At 43.7% G+C, this 11519-nt stretch overlaps 1 pseudogene; it reads left to right on the top strand.

Moving 5' to 3' along the window:
* The first annotated feature begins 8404 nt into the window (after positions 1 to 8404).
* On the top strand, positions 8405 to 11519 carry LOC124003598 (annotated as a pseudogene).

Here is an 11519-nt window from a genome sequence, read left to right on the forward strand (position 1 = left end):
GACTACCTCCTGGGCACATGGGAGTTGTTTAGCCGATAGCTCCAATCAGATCCGGCCGGATATGCCAAGGATGAATAAACTCTTAGGGACCAATTCAGTACAGGTCTAAAGGAGGGCCCTGTGGAACAGGCGCTCCAAAAGTATGCCTAGCGACAGCAAGGGATGCCATTAAGGTTAGTTAGAAGGCTGAGTCTCTGACCAGAGAGATGGAGGGAAAGGACTGCCAGGTTTGCCGTACTGTTTCCCATACAAGTGGCACCCCAGCCGCTGTGAACCACTGGAGACTTTGAGCAATGGAAGGAGAACATGTGGTGAGCTATGGCAGGAGATGAAGGGGCAACTGAACAGCCTGGCAGAGACCCTAGTGAGAGATCATACAGCAGAAGTCTCATTTAGCTGCCCTGCCATGGCCGAGGGAGGAACCACGGGGCGTGTAGTAGGCGGGCAATATGTTCCTTTCTCTAATGGAAAGAGAACCCCATTCCAGTGGGACTGACAGGGCAGACCCATTTGTTTGGGGTGTAGACAGCCTGGCCACATCAAATGTTTCTGCTCCACCCAGAGAGATGAACAGGCCCTTTTAAAACAGGAATCCCCTGGTCACTGTAGAGTTAGATGTCGGGCTACAGGCACCAGGCAGGAGGAAAGCCCTGAGAAGTCAGCTGTTGTGGGAAACTGTCCTCATATAGAAGTGGAGGTAATCAAAAATTTTAAAAACATGTACAGTTGAAGTCGGAAGTTTACATACATCTTAGCCAAATCAATTTACGCTCAGTTTTTCCTGACATTTAATCCTAGTACAAATTCCCTGTTTTAGGTCAGTTAGGATCACCACTTTATTTTAAGAATGTGAAATGTCAGAATAATAGTAGAGAGAATGATTTCTTTCAGCTGTTATTTCTTTCATCACATTCCCAGTGGGTCAGAAGTTCACATACACTCAATTAGTATTTGGTAGCATTGCCTTTAAATGGTTTAACTTGGGTCAAACATTTCAGGTAGCCTTCCACAAGCTCCCACAATAAGTTGGGTGAATTTTGGCCCATTCCTCCTGGCAAGACTGGTGTAACTGAGTCAGGTTTGTAGGCCTCCTTGCTCGCACATGCTTTTTCAGTTCTGCCCACATATTTTCTATAGGATGAGGACAGGGCTTTGTGATGGCCACTCCAATAACTTGACTTTGTTGTCCTTAAGTCATTTTGCCACAACTTTGGAAGTATGCTTGTGGTCATTGTCCATTTGGAAGACCCATTTGCGACCAAGCTTCAACTTCCTGACTGATGTCTTGAGATGTTGCTTCAATATATCCACATAATTTTATTTCCTCATGATGCCATCTATTTTGTGAAGTGCACCAGTCCCTCCTGCAGCAAAGCACCCCCACAAAATGATGCTGCCATCCCCGTGCTTCACGGTTGGGATGGTGTTCTTCGGCTTGCAAGCCTCCCCCTTTCCTCCAAACATAACTATGGTCATTATGGCCAAACAATTCTATTTTTGTTTCCTCAGACCAGAGGACATTTCTCCAAGAAGTATGATCTTTGTCCCTATGTGCAGTTGCAAACCGTAGTCTGGCTTTTTTATGGCAGTTTTGGAGCAGTGGCTTCTTCCTTGCTGAGCGGCCTTTCAGGTTATGTTGATATAGGACACGTTTTACTGTGGGTATAGATACTTTTGTACCCATTTCCTCCAGCATCTTTACAAGGTCCTTTGCTGATGTTCTGGGATTGATTGGCACTTTTGCAGCAAAGTACGTTCATCTCTAGGAGACAGAACGTGTCTCCTTCCTGAGTGGTATGACGTCTGCGTGGTCCCATGGTGTTTATACTTGCGTACTATTGTTTGTACAGATAAACATGGTAAGTTTAGGCGTTTGGAAATTGCTTCCAAGGATGAACCAGATTTGTGGAGGTCTACAATTTATTTTTCTGAGGTCTTGGCTGATTTCTTTGGTTTTCCCATGATGTCAAGCAAAGAAGCACTGAGTTTGAAGATAGGCCATGAAATACATTCACAGGTACACCTCCAATTGACTCAAATTATGTCAATTAGTCTATCAGACGCTTCTAAAGCCCTGACATCATTTTATGGAATTTTCCAAGCTGTTTAAAGGCACAGTCAACTTAGCGTATGTAAACCTCTGACCCACTGGAATTGTGATATAGTGAATTATAAGTTAAATAATCTGTCTGTAAACAAATGTTGAAAAAAATACTTGTGTCATGCACAAAGTAGATGTCCTATCCGACTTGTCAAAACTATAGTTTGTTAACAAGACATTTGTGGAGTGGTTGAAAAACGAGTCTTAATGACTCCAACCTAACTTCCGATTTCAACTGTATGTTGGATACGGTGTCTAATGTAACAGTGTTTAGTTTTCAGAAGTGGTTTGTTCATCTCCCTATGCAAGATTCTTCAGATCTCCGCCGGCTCACGTTGAAGGCAGCCAATTGCCTACACATCCCCTTTGTCGGCTATGCAGTTGTGGATTTTGTATGTTAGCCACCACTAACATTGAGTGGCTGCTGCCAACACACTGTCATTGACACTGACCCAACTCCAGCCATTTTAATAATGGGAATTGATGGGAAATGATGTAAATATATCACTAGCCACTTTAAACAATGCTACCTTATATAATGTTACTTACCCTACATTATTCATCTCATATGCATATGTATATACTGTAATCTACATCATCGACTGCATCCTTATGTAACACATGTATCACTAGCCACTTTAACTATGCCACTTTGTTTACTTTGTCTACACACTCATCTCATATGTATATACTGTACTCGATACCATCTACTGTATGCTGCTCTGTACCATCACTCATTCATATATCCTTATGTACATGTTCCTTATCCCCTTACACTGTGTATAAGACAGTAGTTTTGGAATTGTTAGTTAGATTACTTGTTGGTTATCACTGCATTGTCGGAACTAGAAGCACAAGCATTTCGCTACACTCGCATTAACATCTGCTAACCATGTGTATGTGACAAATAAAATTTGATTTGATTTGATTTGAGGAGTGCAAGTTCCAGCCAAGGGGGTTGTGATTGTCAAGGATGACTGTCTGGGGACTGACCAAGTAATCATTGGGATGACCGTCATAGGCTAATGCTGGAAGGAGCTGTTCGAAGGAGTCTCACTGGGTTCAACGCCACTGTGGGTAGCTGCCAGGAAGGAGTGGCAGAATGCTTTCGCTGTCTGCAGACGAGTCATGCAGACCGATGAGCACGGGGGGGGGGCAGTTACTGCATGCCTGTCCAAGAGAGACCCCAATGGTATCCCAGCTAGCAGTGAAAAGTTGCTGTGGGCTGGAGTTGTTGGTGGGACCTCCTCCAAAGACTGCTAAACCCTGGTGGAGGATACTGATGATGGAGTTGTGTGGCAAGAGTGCAAGGAGAAAGGCTACCCTTTTGACTGCTGAATTGAAACCCTTACCCCCTTGTTACCCTCTTGGAGCCTTCTCAGATCTGTGGAGAGTGAGACCTGGTGCTACGCACCCAGACACCAGGTGAAGTTGAGGTGGATGTGCAGACAGTTCAGTTACATTCTGATCCCTGTAAAGGGAGTCAACACAGCAACAAAGGCTCCATGCTCTCCTATCCCATTGGTCAAGTATGTTCTCTGCCCATGAGGAGGATTTTGCTAAGTCTGATGCTGTCCTACATCACATTCCCACAGGTACTGTCCACCCCCCTTAGCCTAGAGAGACACCAGCCAATTTCACCAAGCCTGTACGCAGAGCTCAGACTCCAACGGGCAGGGATGCTAGTCTGGGGTAATCACAGAAAGCTTGAGTCCCTGAGCTGAGCTTTCACCACACCCTTGGGGCTGTTTGAGTTCTCTGGCATGCCCTTTGGACTCTGCAACGCCCCTGCCACCTTCCAGAGCCTCATGCAGAAATGTCTAGGAAGCAAGGTAAACAACTTTCTTTTGATCTACTTAAATGGTATTATCTACTCAACTGACTTTTACACCCATCTAGATTAGGTGTTCAAGAGTCTTGCCAAGCATGTCCTGATATTACAGCCTACGAAATGTCAGCTCTGGCAGAGGGAGGTGGTCTACTTGGGGCATGTGGTGAGTCAAGCAGTGCCCCAATTCTGGCATATGCCGACTTCAGTAAACCATTTCTCGCCTACACTGACGCTAGATTGAGGGGCCTTGGGGCAGTGTTGTCCAAGGTGACAAGGAGAGAGTAATTTCCTATGCCAGACCGAGCCTGTCTCCTCTGGAGAGGAATGTTCAGAACTATAGTTCAGTCAAACCTTGTATGGGCAGTGACTAAAATATCCAGAGACTACCTGTGAGGGGTGAAGTTCACAGTTTACACAGAAAACAACCCCCTAGTCCACCTAAACACTGCAAAACAGGGGTCAGTTGCACAGCACTGGGTGGCCCAGCTGTACAGTGTCCAGTTTTCTGGTGAAGTACCACCCCAGTTGCTCTACCAGACTGCTGATTTTCTCTCCAGATTATCCAGCACGGACGGGCAGGTGTGTCTGATTCAACAGGAGCATCAATACCTTCTATCATTAGCAGAGAGGGTCAACCGAGCTGAAAGGCCCAATGGAGTCAAAGGGGCCTGTAAGCGGTTTAATCAAACATTGTTATCTCTCCTTGGGTCCCTGGGGCAAGATGAGCATATGGGTTGGCCAGAGCAGTTACCTATGCTTCTCCAGGCATACAAAAACACTGAACATGGCACCACAGGTCTTACCCCATTCTTTGTAATGAGTGGCAGGCATGCCGGTCTTCCTGTTGATGTGACTTCAGGTGTGGAGGCCAAGACACTGCAGATGGACCTTGATGGATGGCTGAAGGAACTATCATGACCAGCTACAACTGGTCTACAGTCAGGCCGAGGCATGGACCCGACATTAGCAGGAGCGAGAACAAACAGTGGTACAACAAGCAGAGAAAGGACCTTCCATTGATGGCTGGTGACCGGGTGCTCCTGCAGAACTTCCGATGACAAGATCAGGGTAAAATAGCCCTCCGATGACAGCCGCAGTCTTTTGTCATTCTAGGACACCTTCGGCCTGGACTGGCAGTCTTTTGTGTCCGACCAGAGGGAGGAGACCAAAACGGGCCATTCATCTGAACCATGTGCAACCTTGCCCCTAACGACCTTCAGGCCTCTCCCAGATGCAACTCATGGGTGGTTGCCCTGATGACGAACTGGAGCTGTGGAGTTGAGTGGCGATCCGAGAGCAGAGGACCTAGAGAGGCATTGGTATGGCACAAGTAAGGGACGTGTTCCATTTACACCAATCTTGCTCTCTCTGGGCTGTTTTGCCCTGCCACTGAAACTCACTATTATTGGCATCTTTCCTTGCTGTCTGTCTTCCTCTTGTTTAGCACCGGAGGCGGGTCCATCGGTGATGTCGCCAAGCAGAGTCTCAGACCGGGCGCGTTCCAGGACAGGGCGCTATGCGGATCTGGATATCGCCATACAGAGACGTTTATTTTATTTTGTAGGGATATGGTTCTTGTTGGGCCCTAGAAATCGAGAATCTATCCCAACCCTTTCTGTATGTTGTCTTGTCTGTCTTTCACGCTCCTTATTTTGTCCCATAGTAGTAGAGTCCTTCAAAGGGGTAGGCAGAGTCGAGCAGGGCCAAGGGTTGGTCCCATATTGTATGCAGCACCAGAGCGGCATTGTAGTGCCTTTCACCATATTGTTAGCAGTGCCTTCCATTAGAATAACTATCTTGTTGCAGTGCCATATCAGAATAATTCAGATTGCAGTGTGTCCCTTTTGCATGCCCGCTATTTATCTGAGAGAGTCAGACGGAGGATAACCTACCTGAGTGGAGGCTCTATTGTGTCCGATCCATGTTAACCCATGAATTTAAAATGACTTACCTTGAGCATACTTACCTGTCCTGGTCTTGTGTGTTGGGGTTGTGTGCTGGAGAATATTAAATTATCAAGTCTACTCCTGCAACTCCCCTCTGGCGTACAATGTCGCCAGAGTACTAACCACCGGTCCTGGGAATCATCATTACGCACACCTGGTACTCATCATTACACACATGTGAATGATTATGATTCATACCTGGACTCCATTAGCTTCCTAATTTCCTCATATTTGTATGTCAGTCTCCCATTATCACTCACCAGTTGGTATTGTTCTTGTTTATCGGCATACTGTATTATGTTAGTGTCGTGTTCTTAGTTTTGTTGTTTGATTAAAACGTTTCACCTGCACCTGCTTCCGACTCACCGCCCCATCATTACATACATCCTGTGTTGGGTGGAGTAAAGAGGTTGACACTAAACTGTGACATTTCCTATCTTAATTTGACCAGTTTCTCAGAGGAGGAAAATAATCCTGCAGCAACAGGTCATTATTATGTGGTTTATAATAAATTGACAATTTTGTAGGAGTTGATACATTTTTCATTAGGGCAAATCTATTTTAAAGTGGAAAATATCAACTTTAGAAGCCTTTTTAAAGCTTGAATAGCCTGCAAGTTTGCATTTCCTGCTGTGCAAATTAAGATATGACATATGTACATAGGAAGGGATAAATGTCTTATAGAAATGATGGCACACTGGTAAACAGTTCCCACCCCACATCCGAGTGTCGTCCACTGTCTAAACCCTCGGGATAGAGAAACTATATCCATGAGCTCAGTGCTTGAAAGGAACTTTAACTAACTTCCTGGTTCAGACACCACATCACAAATAGACACACCTCAGGCACTCGAAATGAAAACAGTTTTTAGACAAATCGGTGTGATTGATGTTTCTTTGGAACTCCTGGGTTTGTGATGTGGAACTGGCAGTAAACAGAAACCTGAGACATGGGATCTGCTGCTGCTCCATGCACATATGCTTCCTGTGCCAGAGGCAACTTAGACTGACAGGGAGTTGTGTTGTCTTCACTTGGACTGAACCACCAAAACGTAATTGTTCACTCAGAAATGTGACAAAGGTTGCCGCCGAAAAGTGTCCTTGTTTTGACCTCTATTGCAAAGAAATAAGCCACTAAATCTTTTCCCTCCTTCTAGTACATGCCTTTTGAACCTAGCACCCACATTTATTTTACTACAAATATTTGAGCTGAGCACGCCAATTTCTCTTTCTATCACTGTGACTTGTTCCTCATACATGTAATTTCAGTAATCTGTAGTTTCTCATATTCAAGTTTAAAAAAATAAAGATTGAATTGCTTGTCATTGGTTGTGCTCTCGTGGTTAAACATTTGCAGTGTGGATACGAAGACTCTGGGAAGTAAGCAGGTGTTGCTGACCCTTCAAAATGAAGGCTACTGTATGTTGGTATTAGAGTAGTGCTGTCTGGATGTCCTGTTCCACATTACATTATAAATTACCAGTACATTTACATTTAGCAAAAAAATAGACCATTACAATAATTGTTAGAACAAATCTTTGCTGATGCATCTCTTGTACATGTGTAGTGAATACAATCAAATCCTATTAAATCAGTATACCAAGTTTTCCAAGTCCAGAACATGATTATTCTAAGACTGCAAGAATGCACATTTGGATCTGGGTTGTCTTTGGCCTGACCGGATAGCAGTTCAGAGTAGGCCTACACGACTTTCTAAGCCAGACAGTTGGAAGAAGGCCAGAATCAATATCTCTGGCCTAAGAGCAATAATGACAGACACATGTTTCTCACACCTTCTGTACTAATCAGTTGGCTTATCAGGCTTATCAGTTGGACAGAATGGGCAGTTAAAAAAAAATAATAAACCAGTTGGATGAAGCTCACTTATCAGTCACGAATAAGAAACAAAAAGCAGTATAAAGGAGTTCCACCAGCACTCATGACAGCAGCAACATGACTTCTATCATTTTGGTCTTGGCCCTTGTTGCCAGTGGTAAGACCTTTTTGCATTTTTAACAGACATGGCAAGTAGATTATTGTGTTTAAATGATCAATATATCTCAAGGAACAGTGTTTTCAAATGTTTTATATCGACTGACAAGCTATGGTTTTCTCTCCAGCTAGCTAACCATCTCAGCATAGCTGCGGGAAGTAGTTTGGGGTTGGTGGTGCTGCAATTATCTTTGCCAACAATGCAGAAGAAAAAAACGTGCCTGTGCTGAAGACAACAATATTGGTCTACTTATGTGAAAAAATGTAAACTAAGTGTTTACCAGTATTTGTAACTTGAGTCTGATAATTATCTGTCAAAACAGTTAATCTGATAATACTTGTAGAATATAAAAATACTTGCTTGATATATGTTTTCCAGTTTCTTGAAATACTTTGCAACTTCTTTTTAAGTGAAAACTGAAATGGTCTATTGATTCCTTTTGCATTTTAGTAGACACTCTTATTTTTACTGGTCCCCTGTGGGAATCGAACCCACAACCCTAGATATGCAAGCGCCATGCTCTACCAACTGAGCCACGTCATCACAACCCGCTTGTCTAAATGTACTCAATTTCTGTATTGTGCAATGGTTTTTTTTCATGGTGATGGAAAGTCTTCAGGTGCAAACCTAGATGACCAGCCTATGTACAATACAGTAATGTACATTTACATTAAGTGATTTGTAAGGATGGTCAATTTATATTGAACAAAATACTGTTGCTTTCCATGTTATTTGATCAAGAAAAATATTTAATTTGATGTGGATGTTTTGTGTCTTTGTCCATAACTTTGCACCTTTTGATGTACATGTTTGAGGACAGGGTTTCATTCTTTCAGGATTCCATTAGAATGACAATCACAGAGAAAGAGACAGGGCAACAACTATTACAAGTACAACTATTTTCACTACTTCCCGCTATGCATCTACACTGGCCTAGAATAGGACATCTTGACAGTCCTTTACATAGCCTATAACAGGGTTGGAGTCAATTCCATTTAATTTCAGTCAATTCAGGATGTACACTGAAATTCCAAAATCTACAATGCTTTTCAATGAGGAACATTTGGAATTAGAATTTGGTTCACTTTCTGGGGTGCAACACTCCAACCCTGTTATATTCATGTATGTGTCTCTTTAACTTTTATTTAACTAGGCAAGTAAGTTAAGAACAAATTCTTATTTACAATGACGGCCTAGGAACAGTGGGTTAACTGCCTTTTTCAGGGGTAGAGCGACAGATTTTTACCTTGTCAACTCGGGGATCCAATCTAACAACCTTTCAGTTACTGGCCCAGCGCTCTAACCACTAGGCTACCTGCCACCCCTTGTGTAATAAGTCCTGGATGTACCTCTTCCCCGTCTGCAGCATCTGGCTGTGGAACCCCAGCCATTAAGCCTGATACTACCCGCGTGGTCAATGGCGTGGATGCCCGCCCCAACAGCTGGCCTTGGCAGGTGAGGATGTCGAGACACGGGGTTTTCGTTCAAGACACTTCAAATTTTAACTAAGTGTTTCAAAATGTAAATGGTGCTGAATGTAACTGTAATTAGGTAAAGTGATGGAGGTGCTGACTGAATTCAACTTTTAATGGTAATGGACCTTACAGGAATGTTTAGATGGAACAAACTAAAGTGTTCTTTGTATCTACTGTAAATCATTGATAGTTTTGAGTAAAAGTGAAGTGTTTATGATATTGATCGTGAAGTGTTGATGGAGCGGACTCTAAAATGTTACGTTTAGGTTCATTGCTAAGTGCTGTAAGAATATACTGATCATTGTCGGTCTTTGTAGATCTCTCTGCAGTATGAGAGAAATGGTGAGTACAGACACACCTGTGGTGGATCCCTCATCGCTACCAACTGGGTTATGACTGCTGCCCACTGCATTGAGTAAGCCAGCACACACAGACACACTGCTGCTATTTTTAAAGGTGTTGACCAGCACAAAACAGTGAAAAAAAATAAGCAATTGTGTTTGACCAATGTGAAGAACGGGTAGGTCTATTAGGTCTGCAAAATGATGCTTAATGGGACAGTTTTCCCCCTATTCCTCCATACAGTCTGAAGCTGAATTATCGTGTGGTTGTGGGCAAGCACAACCTGGCAGAGGCTGAGCCCAGTGCTCAGGCTTACTTCCCAGCTAAGAAAGGAATCATCGTGCACAGACACTATAACCCTGTCCTCCTGTCAGTAGGGTAAGTTGGGCAATGGCTTGTAAAAACACAAGTAAAACTTTACATTTACACTATTGACGCAGAATCTTCAGATTTATAAGCAATAAAGAGTTTATAACCTATTAAGTATTAGTTAAGTATTAAATAGTTTATACACATTGGTGGGAAATTGTTCTAAATACTGAACTTATATATGGTTTCAATGGCCATGATAACAGTAAACTAGAAACCAGTAACAGTTTCTGATCTATTCTGATCCATTCATACTCTAATTTCCCAAATGACCAGCAATGACATCGCCATGATCAAGCTGGCAGAGCATGTGACTCTGAGTGACCAGGTCCAGCTGGCTTGTGTCCCCGCCCCCCCGGAACCATCCTGTCCAATAATTACCCCTGCTACATCACCGGCTGGGGAAGACTCACCAGTGAGTGATGAGTGGTGTGTGTGTGCGTGTGTGTGCGTGTCCGTGCATGCTTCTGTGTCTCTGCCTGTATGTAATTGCCTGTATGTAAGGCCAAGGCAGCATACTGTATGTATTTTTTCTTTCATTTCAATCATGCTCATTATCCCCCTGCTGTGTGTGTTCCAGCCGGAGGTCCCACCCCCGACACCCTCCAGCAGGCCCTGATGCCCGTGGTGGACCACAATACGTGTACCCAGAGCGACTGGTGGGGCGTGTCCATTCGCAGGTCCATGGTCTGCGCCGGCGGGAACGGAGTGGTGGGAGGCTGCAACGTGAGTCAGGCACACACACCCATAGGGCTCTGGTATAAAGTAGTGCAATATAAAGTGCACAGGGTGCCATTTGGGGAGCAGACAATTAGATATACAGGAGATACAAGCAAAAACATTAAGATACAAGAAATTCAAGCAAAGCTGATGAGCATTATATTTTCATCAACCTGTGTGGTAAACATTTCAAAGATATGAAGTGTTTTGTGTTCTGTTTCAGGGTGACTCTGGTGGCCCACTGAACTGTAAGAACTCTGCGGGAGTATGGGAGGTGCATGGCATTGCTAGCTTCGTCTCCGGCCAGGGATGCAACTACATCAAGAAACCCACCGTCTTCACCCGCGTCTCTGACTACAATGAGTGGATTGATGAGGTAACCGGAGTTGCTGATGACCAGATCACTAAACACATCGCTATACATCACCACACAGGGTTGAGGTCAATTCCATTGCAATTTAGGCAATTTAGACACTCAAATTCCAATTCCTTGTCCACATTTTCCTCATAGAAAATAACTGAAGAAAATTGGAACTGAATTGACTTCCTGAATTGTTGAAATGGGCTTGACTCCAACCATTTCACTGTTGAGTGTTTTGGTGTTCTTCTTTAGTTCTGTTTCAAATGTGTTTTGTTTGCCTTGTGAAACTCATCTGAGCCTGTATTTTGGGTTTCTTTCAGACCATGATGGACAACTAAGACGTGTCTGTGTGCTCTTCAAATAAAGACATATAAATACATGA

This window comes from Oncorhynchus gorbuscha, linkage group LG18 (assembly GCF_021184085.1).
Source record: "Oncorhynchus gorbuscha isolate QuinsamMale2020 ecotype Even-year linkage group LG18, OgorEven_v1.0, whole genome shotgun sequence".
NCBI lineage: Eukaryota > Metazoa > Chordata > Actinopteri > Salmoniformes > Salmonidae > Oncorhynchus > Oncorhynchus gorbuscha.